The sequence below is a fragment of the Bison bison genome, unplaced genomic scaffold (genome assembly GCF_000754665.1).
Source record: "Bison bison bison isolate TAMUID 2011002044 unplaced genomic scaffold, Bison_UMD1.0 scf7180017864332, whole genome shotgun sequence".
NCBI classification, from domain to species: domain Eukaryota; kingdom Metazoa; phylum Chordata; class Mammalia; order Artiodactyla; family Bovidae; genus Bison; species Bison bison.
In genome coordinates this window covers 149,179-163,148 of record NW_011494904.1, presented here as the reverse complement: position 1 = coordinate 163,148, position 13,970 = coordinate 149,179, and positions in this window count along the sequence as shown.

Below are 13,970 nucleotides of genomic sequence, written 5' to 3'. Positions count from 1 at the left end.
CAAGTCTTTTCCAATGAGTCAGTTCTTTGAATCAGGTGGCCAAAATATTGGAGTTTCAGCTTCAGCATCAGTCCTTCCAATGAATATTCAGGATTGATTTCCTTTAGGATGGACTGGTGGGATCTCCTTGCAGTCCAAGAGACTCTCAAGAGTCTTCTCCAACACCACAGTTCAAAAGCATCAATTCTTTGGTGCTCAGCTTTCTTTATAGTCCAACTCTCAACATCCATACATGACTACTGAAAAAAACACAGCTTTGACTAGATGGACATTTGTTGGCAAAGTAATGTGTCTGCTTTTTAACATGCTGTCTAGGTTGGTCATAGCTTTTCTTCCCATGAGCAAGTGTCTTTTAATTTCCTGGTTGCAGTCACCATCTGCAGTGATTTGGGAGCCTCAAAAAACAAAGCCTCTCAATGTTTCCATTGTTTCCCCATTTATTTGCCATGAAGTGATGGGACCAGATGCCATGATCTTAGCTTTCTGAATGTTGAGTTTTAAGCCAACTTTTTCTCTCTCCTCCCTCACTTTCATCAAGAGGCTCTTTAGTTCTTCACTTTCTGCCATAAGGGAGGTGTCATCTGCATATCTGAGGTTACTGATATTTCTCCTGGCAATCTTGATTCCAGCTTGTGAATCACCCAGCCCTGTATTTCTCATAACGTACTCAGCATATAAATTAAATAAGCAGGGTGACAATATACAGCCTTGATGTACTCTTTTCCAGTTTGGAACAAGTCTGTTGTTCCATGTCCAGTTCTAACTATTGCTTCTTGACTTGCATACACATTTCTCAGGAGGCAGGTAGGGTAGTCTGGTATTCCCATCTCTTTAAGAATTTTCCAGTTTGTTGTGATCCACACAGTCAAAGGCTTTGGCATAGTGAATAAAGCAGATGTTTTTCTGGAACTCTGTTGCTTTTTTGATGATCCAATAGATGTTGGCAATTTGATCTCTGGTTCCTCTGCCTTTTCTAAATCCAGTTTCAACATCTGGAAGTTCTCCATTCATGCATTGTTAAAGCCTAACTAGGAGAATTTTGAGCATTACTTTATTAGCGTGTGAGATGAGTACAATTGTGAGGTAGTTTGAACATTCTTTGGCATTGCCTTTCTTTGGGATTGGAATGAAAACTGACCTTTTCTGGTCCTGGGGCCACTGCTGAGTTTTCCAAATTTGCTGGCATATTGAGTGCAGCACTTTCACAGCATCATCTTTTAGGATTTGAAATATCTCAGCTGAGATTCCATAATCTCCACTAGTTGTTTTTGTTTTTTTTTTTTAATAGTGATGCTTTCTAAGGCCCACTTGACCTGGCATTCCAGGATGTTTGGCTCTAGGTGAGTGATCATACCATCATGATTATCTGGGTCATGAAGATCTTTTTGTACAGTTCTTCTGTGTATTCTTGCCAACCTCTTCTTAATATTTTCTGTTTCTGTTAGGTCCATACAGTTTCTGTCCTTTATTGTGCTCATATTTGCATGAAATATTCCCTTGGTATCTCTAACTTTCTTGAAGAAATCTCTAGTCTTTCTCATTCTACTGTTTTCCTTTATTTCTTTTCATTAATCACTGAGGAAGGCTTTCTTATCTCTCCTTGCTATGGGTATATCTTTCCTTTTCTCCTTTGGCTTTTGCTTCTTTTCTTTTCTCATTTATTTGTAAGGCCTGCTCAGACAACCATCTTATCATTTTGCATTTCTTTTTCTTGGGGATGGTTTTCATCACAATCTCCTGTACAATGTTATGAATCTCCATCCATAGTTATTCAGGTACTGTGTCTATCAGATCTAATCCTTTGATCTATTTGTCATTTCATTGTATAATTGTAAGTGATTTAAGTTATACCTGAATGGTCTAGTAGTTTTCCATACTTTCTTTAAGTCTGAATTTTGCAATAAGCACTTCATGATCTGAGCCACAGTCAGATCACAGTCTTGTTTTTGCTGACTGTATAGTGCTTCTCCATCTTTGGCTGCAAAGAAGATAATCAATCTTATTTCAGTATTGACCATCTGGTGATGTCCATGTGTACAGTCGTCTCTTGTTTTGTTAGAAGAGGGTGTTTGTTATGACCAGTGCATTTTCTCGATAACACTGTTAGCCTTTGCCCTGCTGCATTCTATACTCCAAGGCCAATCTTGCTTGCTACTCCAGGTATCTTTTGACTTCCTACTTTTGCATTCCAATCTCCTATGATGAAAAGCACATATTTTTTGGGTGTAAATCCTAGAAGGTCTTGTAGATCTTCATAGAACCATTCAATTTCTGCCTCTTCAACATTACTGGTTGTGGCATAGAGTGGTATTAATGGTTTGCCTTGGAAACGAGGAGAGATCATTCTGTCATTTTTGAGATTGCACCCAAGTACTGCATTTCAAACTCCTTTGTTGATTATGAAGGCTACTCCATTTCTTCTAAGGGATTCTTGCCCACAGTAGTAAATATAATGATAATCTGAATTAAATTCACCCATTCCAGTCCATGTTAGCTCACTGATCCTAAAATGTTGATATTCACTCTTGCCATCTCTTGTTTGACCACTTCCAATTTACCTTGATTCATTAACCTAACATTACAGGTGTGGTGTTGGAGAAGACTCTTGAGAGTCCCTTGGACTGCAAGGAGATCCAACCAGTCCATTCTGAAGGAGATCAGCCCTGGGATTTCTTTGGAAGGAATGATGCTAAAGCTGAAACTCCAGTACTTTGGCCACCTCATGCGAAGAGTTGACCCATTGGAAAAGACTCTGATGTTGGGAGGGATTGGGGGCGGGAGGAGAAGGGGATGACAGAGGATGAGATGGCTGGATGGCATCACTGACTCGATGGATGTGAGTCTGAGTGAACTCCGGGAGTTGGTGATGGACAGGGAGGCCTGGCGTGCTGCAATTCATGGGGTCGCAAAGAGTCGGACACGACTGAGCAACTGAACTGAACTGAACTGAACTGATGCAATATTGTTCTTTACAGCATCAAATTTTACTTCCATCACAGTCACATCCACAACTGAGCATTTTTTTTTCCTTTGGCTCCATCTCTTCATTTTTTCTGGAGCTATTTCTCCACTCCTCTTCATTAGCATATTGGACTCCTACTCACCTTGGGAGTTCATCTTTCAATGTCATATCTTATTGCTTTTTCATACTGTTCATGGGTTTCTCAAGGCAAGAATACTGAAGTGGTTTACCATACCCTTCTCCAGTGGATCATGTTTAGTAGATTGTCATATGGCAATAATGGGAAAAAGGGCACATTTTTCAATTAGAAAAATGTCATGGAGTTGCTGGCTCATTAAAAAACAAAAACAACAAAAAAAGAATAAACAGAAGAAAAAAATTGTTGACATATATTTTAACCCAAAATTATAGAATGCTGTGTGAAAATGATACTGGTGGGATGTAGTTAGAGGGTCAAAGTACACATACAGGTTAGCTCCTGAACTCTACATATTAGACCATCATGGATGATCATGAACTAGCACCCAAGTCAAAAACAGAGACAGAATTAGTTACATAACAGAGCCATTTTTGACTTTTCCTAAGAGAACATGCCTGGACACAGATAAAGAAGTGGGTAATACCAGTGTGTAAGAATCTCTGCTAGGAGTAAGCATTCATTGTACTCCTCAGCAGGTAGTCTCGATAAATCCATTGTTACATTATTAAAAGAGGATCATTAAAAGGTCATTGAAAGGGACTAATGACCTTTCAACATTATCAGAGAATCAGTATCAAATATCAAATCAATATATCAAGTACTGAGGTTTCTTTCTCTGTGATTTATTCAATTCTCACAAGGCATTATCTTTCCTCTCTTTAGTGAGGTTTAAAAAGCATTATTTTCTTAACAAATATAGGTATGTAGTGTATGTAGTGTTAGGAAGAAAGGAGACTGAGAAGAAAATTACTCAGACTATATAAATCAGCCTAGAATAATTCTAGCTGAAATATTTATAAAATTATTTAAAAAAATTATTGACGGGGACCAGCCTCGGCTGATCCAGGGTATTCGAAGGAGAGACGGCATAGGCGACCTATTTATTTAAATATTTATCAAAGATATAAAGAGTAATAGAATAAGGATAGCTCAGTGAGGAAATTCAATGGAGAAAAGAGGCTGAAATAAGGATAGCTCAGTGAGGAAATTCAGTGGAGAAAAGAGGCTGAATAATTCAGCCAGAAGGTGAGAGAAAGAACGACATAGGGAGACCAAGTTTCGGTGAACAAGGCCCGTACTTTATTTTCCAAAGTAGTTTTTATACCTTAAGTTGTGCATTGAGGATAATAGGGGAAGGGGTGGAGTCATGAAAGGACAGCAGTTCCTGGTCCTAATCTAAGCCAGGCTTTCAAACTTATCATGTGCAAAAGTTCAGGTGAATTACATCATCTTCTGGCCAGGAGGCCTTTTAACATTTTAAGAAACTTATCTTTCTCTAAAGGTGATTATTCCAAAGTCAGGCACCAGCCTCCAAAAAAGCATTGGACAAAGCTGCATTCCTATAGGGCAAAGGTGAGGTGGGCTCAATCAAGAAAAGACTTAACTCAAGGTTCCAAGGTTACAAACATTAAGGCTGCTACTTACATTTCTATACACCCATTATATCAATCAATACACTGCCAAGGACACAGTAGGTAAGGAGTATGGAGACTTAGCAGCAAACATTGGCCCAATAAGTGAAAAACCCTTCACCAATACAATTTCTAACCAATCTTTTAACTACTCAAAAGAATCTGTGTTTAGACAGTTTAGAACATCTCCTGCCTCTCACAGTTGGGAGGCTCTGAACAATCACATGTGGCTGGAAAAACCTATTCAGGCAGGCTAGAGGATTTCCAAAGGAGTTTGTAGGTTGAAACACTGTCACACCCAGGAATTATTAACTGGAGCTGTAAGCTAACTCTTTTTTCAGACAGAGGTAGTGGGGGACAGCCCCCCGTAAAGTCAGAGGTGTAGGTGAAAGCACAAAGCAGAAAGTAGGCAGACTCTGGTTTTGGGGGTAGATGCTCAAGAATTTCCAGGGGGACTCCTGAGGCTCGATCCCGCCTTTGCGTATGCCGAGCCTCCTTCCTCATGACCTTTGTCATGGGCGGAGTTCCTCTCGCTGGCTCCCAGCAGTGATATAATTCTAGTTGAGCTATTCCAGATCCTGAAAGATGATGCTATGGAAAGTGCTGCACTCAATATGCAATATGCACTCAATATGCAATATGCTGGCTCCTGGCAAATTATTATCTGTATTAGATAGCTGAGTTAACTTCTTTATTGCTCTCATTGATACAAACTATTGCAATTAAAATGGCAATTTTAAGTTATGATAAAAATACTATTTTTATTTAGTAGTTACATTTTTTACTTTTTCTATTTTAGTTGGGAAAAAAAAAACTCTCAAAATATTAGGTGATTGACTTATTCCTTTCAATAATAGGGTAAGCAAACAATTAAACATGAAGGAGTTTATAAATAGAGGTTAAGGAAAATGTATTCCTTACCAATTAAGAAAATAGAAAGATCAAAGGAGAAGAATTTTAACACTGTGGGCTTGGAAGTGTAAGTTATAAAAACTTAAATAAAAGGAGAATAATGCAGTGAAAAGAATTGGATTACAACAGCTGGGTGTGTTTATTGCCCACAGCGGCCCAATCTCTTCCAAGCACAGTAATTGTGGGTAATTGAGAGGTAACCTTTGGGGGCAAAGATATGAAAAACTTACACTGTTTGATGGCTTTTCCATTTTCTTTTCATATCAATACCTTCATTAGATATCACTGTTGTAGTAAATTTACCAGATTAGAAAATAAAAGCTGTGTTAATGATTAAACCTATGGTTGTAACCCAATCTAAGTCAGTAATTAATATTGTACAGTTACTTTTTTCATTGTGTTTAAAAATTTCTCCTAGTCTTTTGTTACATAGTTGTGAACATAATAGACATGCATGTATATGCATATGTAGGCATGGGCTTCCCAGGAGGCTCAGACAGTAAAGCATCTGCCTGCAACGCTGGAGACCTGGATTTGATCCCTGGGTTGGGAAGATCCCCTGAAGAAGGAAATGGCAACCCACTGCAGTATTCTTTCCTGGAGGAATATTTATAAAATTATAAATAACCTGCCAGAGGAGCCTGGCAGGTTTCAGTCCATGGGTTGCAAAGAGTTGGACACAACTGAGGGACTACCACATATGTATGTAGGAATATACCTATGTATTCTCATATGTTTATAAGAATATATGCATACGTGTTGATTTTTAACTTAATGTATTTATGCATTTCTTTTATCTTCAAATCCATCCTTCTCATGGCCTGGCTTATGTTTTAAGTTTATACCAAGGTTTCCTTAACGTAGTCCCTCTCTTTAGAGTTTAGTTTAGTTTATTTTCATGTTTTACATTTATTTAGTTAGCTCAGTAGTTCAGTAATGTCCAACTCTTTGCAACCCATGAACTTATAAATGCCTATGTCTTCCCAGGTAGCTCAGCTGGTAAAGAATATGCCTGCAATGCAGGAGTCCCCGGTTTGATTCCTGGGTCAGGAAGTTCCCCTGCAGAAGGGATAAGCTACCCATTCCAGTATTCTTGGGTATCCCTGGTGGCTCAGATGGTAAAGAATCCACCTGCAATGTGGGAGACCTGGGTTCAGCTCCTGGATGGGAAGATCCCTTGGAAGAAGGCACGACAACCCATTCCAGTATTCCTGTGTGGAGAATCCCCATGGACAGAGGAGCCTGGCGGACTACAGTCTGTGGGGTTGCAAAGAGTCAGACACAACTGAGAGACTAAGCACAGCACATGTAATACAAGATTTTGCTACTTTTGGATTATTCACTAGGGTCATTTATAGAATCAAAAATAATTTTCAAAACTATTAATGTTTTATTATTTTTTTCACATAGCCAGTATGCTTCCCCATAGGTTATGTGTAGCAGTTTATATTCATTACAGTAATATATGTGAGCATGCTTTAAATATGAATTTAAATATCTTTTTTTACCATATATTGATTTTAATTTTTTAATCTTTGCTGGCAAAAAAGTGCATTTTGAAAGAAAAATAATGTATATCCAGAGTATCATAGAATTAGGTGAAATTCAAAACCATATCTATATTTTCAACCTATTTAGAAATTGCACAATAATGATTAATGACTCTTTGAAAACCCAAGACATCACAAAATCCTGAAATATTATTTATATTTTCAGTTAAGAACTAAAACTTGATTTATTTGTAACCTTATTATAAAAGAAATCTCAAGTGATTTAATTGGATTATACTAAGGATAATGTAAAAGAATATTTCTCTCAAAAAGAAAAATAAAATAAATTTCAAAGGAAAAGTTATATATTACCTGAAATATCTCCATAGAAAGAATCCATCATTCTAGGTGAATGGTTTATATTTGCAATAGTAACTGATTATAATTTCACAGTTTGTTCACTTCCTAATTGCCTATTCTTAGTAAATACCTTATCAAACTCCAATTACATAGACTAGGAAACCAAGTACTATCTAAGAATATAAAATATTAACTCGGGAAAAAAATTGAAGATAATCTGTTGTGACCTGAGTTCATATCAACAGCTCAGGTTATTAAAATCAGTTAGATCAAAATTAGGATATAAAAATAGGAAATAATAAAACTCATTAAAGGGCAAAAATGTTCTCCCCTGAAAGGTAGCATCCGGCAAAGATAACATGAGATTTTTGTGCCAATTATCTGTGGTTGCTACATCAGTTCCAAACATTGTGCACAATGTAAGTCACTTGCAGTCAAAAATCAATTTCTTTAAGGGATCTCTGGAATGAATCCAAATTCAATTTGAAAATTAAAGATTGCATGGTCGTGGAAACCCTAGGCATTGAAGAGTGGTGGAAGCAACCAGTGTTATATTGATGGCTTGACCCATACTGCAAAGGCAACATTCAAGTCATATTTCTACAAGATGCGAACACTGATCCCCAGGAAAAGGTTCTTGTAGACAAAATAAAAGTGTGTTGGGTAACTACTTATGTTTCTTTTTCTCTGACTGCTCTTTCTCCAAGAGCAGGTGAATAATGATAGATATTTTCTCTCAGTCCTTCTCTGGAGACTAGACTTTTTTAAAAAAAATTCAAACCAATGAAACATATACAACTGAAAATTGTCCAAAAGAGAAACATCAGTTGTGTTTTAATAGCATACTAAGTGTGCTTTTTCTCTATTTGGAGCTTATTACATAGACTATAATGAGCCATAGAATTTCTGTGACCAAAACATTATCTATATCTATATATACAAGTCTGTTGGTGAATATGAATAGTATGTTTATTTGTGTTTGTCCACATTTATAATAATCCAAAAATGATATTAGTTTGAGATATCTAGTTTGAGACATTATATGTAATTGTATATATAAACAATATATAACACATATATGTCTGTATACACATAATTATCTTCAGTTCTCCAAGGTGTCAAAATGTACACATATTTTCCCTTTTACTTATATATACACACAGTTTAAAGAAAGAATCAACCAGCTGTGCATGTAATAATTTTTATTTATTTAATTTAGATATATTTTTATAGATTAATATTAAAATGTGCAAACCTGTCTCTACTCTGAGACTTTACCTTGAAATAGAATACTGACTTATGATTATTGCTTTTCTTGAATACCTGGAAACTCAATCAAAACTCAACAAACACTTACAACTGCATGATTCTATGACAAGAAAACATAAATCAATGTTGGTGTTTTACAGACTGTACTCTGAATATAACTATACAACTAAATTCTTCTGTTCCAGTAGTGTACAAGAAAGGTCCTAGTTCTATTGTTGTAGAAAGTGGAATCTTGGCATCAGATTAAAAACCATGTATTAATCAAGTAATGGTAGCAATCTAACAGATGGAACAAAAGGAATTGAATAATTGAATAGAGAACGGAGCTACAACTCAAAAACTTGAATTACACTCAAGCAATGTTTTTACTTCTTGTTAAGATTATGTATTAAATGTAACCCCCATATTGGTTCATGATTAAACCACAGATTTCGAAGTAAGGATTATTTGTTGATCTGTTTGTGAAGTGTGCATGTGTGTGTGTGTGTATGCTATTATTTCAAATCAATGGAAATCAATCTATTTCAATCCTTGCTTAAGGAGACTCTATTTCTCTATTTTTGCTCCTTAATAGAGTACCTGAGAATTCAAAAAATGTTTAAGTGAAATAAAATTTTAGGGCTCGAATTTTCTCAGAATTTTGATGTCTTAGAATAGTTTTCCTATTCATTTGTCATAATACCTACCTGTTTATCATTAGAGATCCTTTGCTTTGGGACTGATATTACCCTCTTCAGGAGGATTCTTTTAATAAGATACAATCTAAGTAATATGAAAATCCACCATGTAATGAAAGAGATTTTTCAGCCTAATTAGTATTGATTATAGGTACCATCGGATGAATAAAATATTGGAATTAGTGTAGAATCACAGAGAGTTGAGGTATTCTAGTTTACAAATTTGCATAGGGTCAGCCTATGCACTTGAGTAAATTAAGAAGATACTTTATATAATTTGCCAACAGATTTCTGACATATTTAGTTAAACCTGTGTGACATTGTTGATTTTTACGTCTCTGGTAAGAAGGCAAAATAGGCCTACTACTTGACACCCCAATTTTATTATATTACAAATTTTCACTTACCTACTGCTGAAAGTACATATCATCTTTTCTTTCTTATTTGTATTCTTAATTACTCATTTTTAATCTTTTGGTATACAATTTATCATCATGGATAATTCTCATACCAAGTTAATGCATATTTATCCTTAATTATTCACAACCTCTTTTTGAATTATTTTTCAGGACACCATCCCCTCCTATGAATCGAAAATGTAGTACAGTGAATAATAAGTTATGGACACTCTGCAAACCCTGTCATTTTATATCATATGAACAAGAGTTAAAGGGATGGTCTTTCTTAGAAATTTTATCCCAGTTAATGTGATACCACCATTTCAATGTCAGTAGAATCGTCACCCATTTTCCTCAGGCCTTTGAGAACATCACATCGACCGTTTTCTCTCTGAAATAAAGAACTCTATCATGACATCGTCCCGTCATCTCATTATACATGCCACTGCTGTTCCTGCATCTGGTGGATCTTAATATAAAGTCAATGGGAGCCATAGGAGATCCAAAGTTTTTATAAGAACACAAAGGTGATAAATGAGTATAGAGATTAAAGATAAAACAGAAATACCTAGAAAATATCTAGACTGAAAATGTTTTATAAGCAGACCTGGTAGATAAACCCTTCCTAAAGCAATAGCTACTATATGTCCAAAACTGAGCTAAATGATCATTTGTTAGCAACCAACACATAGCTTTTCCTGTTCAGCTATATATGCTCTTCTGAAAATGGGGTGTTTACATTCCCTACACAAGCACAGATTTCAACTAATTTTCTAATTTCATCCTTAAGTACAGTTTTCCTGCATTTAAGGACACTAAAGAATTTCTATGTGGATCTAAGTAATATCAGTACAGAAAAAAGTAGAAGATTCAAAACTACAAAATGGTTAAGAGAAAGAAGCTCTGTGTTAAATTGTGCTTTTAAGGTTAAGACTAATTATTTCAATATTGATTGAGATATATTTCTTACATGTGTACTACTTATAAAGTTGATGACTGTATAACACATTTGTTGTTATAATAAAATTCAAATTACTTTGTTCAAGAAAGAGTCATGCATAATAAATCCTTTGCCCCTGGTACAGAGTAGAGAGGGAATTCCCAGTTCGTTATGCTATCAATTCTCCAATTTTATTATTTCTTATTCTTCTCAGTAGTTTACAATTTAGGTTATACATATTTTTCTGTATTTTCCTTATATGCTTCTTCTTTGCTCCCTCAGTGTGAGAATTTGTGAAGTACCCTCAAGGTACATATCCACCTTTAGATATTCAACGGAATATCATTATGTTTGTAGATTTCACTCTAGAAATAATAAAAGCTGAATCTTGCAGTGGAGCAATAAACCTGGTGTGCTTAGAGGTATGACTGTGAGGACTCTTATTTCACCTGTCTTAAACAGGTACTGTTTTCAACCCTAAGCTACCAAATTTAAATTCTAAATGTTATGGGGTGGAGAGGCAGAGTTACTCCGAACAGAAACTAAGTGTCTGTATTTGGCACGACAAAAGCATATTTATATGTCATTGTTGAAGAAAAAGTGCCTCAAGTAGAAATACATTCATCATTTCACACTTTTACCCAGCAACCTGCAAACACTTTCTTTCTATAAATGTTATACTCAGTCAAATGGCAGGGTATTGTCACTTGGCTCTGGGTTTTTAACTGTGGCAACTGTGCAGCTGAAAACTTTCTGGTAGGCAAAACATCCCTTCTCAGTACTTCAGATAAACAGTAGCAACAGTATTTGACATGTTTAATTGCCAGAAGTAACCAATTTTTCTTTGCATGTGGAGACCAATAAGAAAGAACATATGCATTTTCTTATTATAAGTGTCATTTATATTCAAAAACCATAAACAATCACATGGAGCACTTTGTAAGCACCAGTGGAAAAGTTAGATCAATAGCATGGAGGCTTGGAGTCTATCAGCCACTTTCTAATGGGAGAGAGAAGCTTATATATATAAATCAGATCAGTTGCTCAGTTGTGTCCAACTCTTTGTGACCCCATGAATCGCAGCACGCCAGGCCTCCCTGTCCATCACCAACTCCCGGAGTTCACTCAGACTCACGTACATCAAGTCAGCGATGCCATCCAGCCATCTCATCCTCTGTCGTCCCCTTCTCCTCTTGCCCCCAATCCCTCCCAGCATCAGAGTCTTTTCCAATGAGTCAACTCTTTGCATCAGGTGGCCAAAGTACTGGAGTTTCAGCTTTAGCATCATTCCTTCCAAAGAAATCCCAGGGCTGATCTCCTTCACAATGGACTGGTTGGATCTCCTTGCAGTCCAAGGGACTCTCAAGAGTCTTCTCCAACACCACAGTTCAAAAGCATCAATTCTTCAGCACTCAGCCTTCTTCACAGTCCAACTCTCACATCCATACATGACCACAGGAAAAACCATAGCCTTGACTAGACGAACCTTTGTTGGCAAAGTAATGTCTCTGCTTTTGAATATGCTATCTAGGTTGGTCGTAACTTTCCTTCCAAGGAGTAAGCGTCTTTTAATTTCATGGCTGCAGTCACCAACTGCAGTGATTTTGGAGCCCAGAAAAATAAAGTCTGACACTGTTTCCACTGTTTCCCCATCTATTTCCCATGAAGTGATGGGACCGGATGCCATGATCTTCATTTTCTGAATGTTGAGCTTTAAACCAACTTTTTCACTCTCTACTTTCACTTTCATCAAGAGGCTTTTGAGTTCCTCTTCACTTTCTGCCATAAGGGTGGTGTCATCTGCATATCTGAGGTTATTGATATTTCTCCCATCAATCTTGATTCCAGTTTGTGTTTCTTCCAGTCCAGCGTTTCTCATGATGTACTCTGCATATAAGTTAAATAAACAGGGTGACAATATACAGCCTTGATGAACTCCTTTTCCTATTTGGAACCTGTCTGTTGTTCTATGTCCAGTTCTAGCTGTTGCTTCCTGACCTGCATACAAATTTCTCAAGAGGCAGATCAGGCGGTCTGGTATTCCCATCTCTTTCAGAATTTTCCAGTTTCTTGTGATCCACACAGTCAAAGGTTTTGGCATAGTCAATAAAGCAGAAATAGATGTTTTTCTGGAACTCTCTTGCTTTTTCGATCATCCAGCGGATGTTGGCAATTTGATCTCTGGTTCCTCTGCCTTTTCTAAAACCAGCTTGAACATCAGGAAGTTCATGGTTCACATCTTGCTGAAGCCTGGCTTGGAGAATTTTGAGCATTACTTTACTAGCATGTGAGATGAGTGCAATTGTGAGGTAGTTTGAGCATTCTTTGGAATTGCCTTTTGGGGATTGGAATGAAAACTGACCTTTTCCAGTCCTGTGGCCACTGCTGAGTTTTCCAAATTTGCTGGCATATTGAGTGCAGCCCTTTGTCTGCATCATCTTTCAGGATTTGGAATAGCTCAACTGGAATTCCATCACCTCCACTAGCTTTATTTGTAGTGATGTTTTCTAAGGCCCACTTGACTTCACATTCCAGGATGTCTGGCTCTAGGTCAGTGATCACACCATCATGATTATCTGGGTCGTGAAGATCTTTTTTGTACAGTTTTGTGTACTCTTGCCACCTCTTCTTAATATCTTCTGCTTCTGTTAGGTCCATACCATTTCTGTCCTTTATCGAGCTCATCTTTGCATGAAATGTTCCTTTGGTATCTCTGATTTTCTTGAAGAGATCCCTAGTCTTTTCCATTCTGTTGTTTTCCTCTATTTCTTTGCATTGATTACTGAAGAAGGCTTTCTTATCTCTTGTTGCTATTCTTTGGAACTGTGCATTCAGATGTTTCTATCTTTCCTTTTCTCCTTTGCTTTTCGCTTCTCTTCTTTTCACAGCTATTTGTGAGGCCTCCCCAGACAGCCATTGTGCTTTTTTGCATTTCTTTTCTATGGGAATGGTCTTGATCCCTGTCTCCTGTACAGTGTCACGAACCTCATTCCATAGCTCATCAAGCACTCTATCTGTCAGATCTAGGCCCTTCCTTAAATCTATTTCTCACTTCCACTGTATAATCATAAGGGATTTGATTTAGGTCATACCTGAATGGTCTAGTGGTTTTCCCTACTTTCTTCAATTTTAGTCTGAATTTGGCAATAAGGAGTTCATGGTCTGAGCCACAGTCTGCTCCTGGTCTTGTTTTTGCTGACTGTATAGAGCTTCTCCATCTTTGGCTGCAAAGAATATAATCAATTTGATTTTGGTGTTGACCATCTGTGATGTCCATGTATAGAGTCTTCTCTTGTGTTGTTGGAAGAGGGTGTTTGTTATGAACAGTGCATTTTCTTGTATATATATATA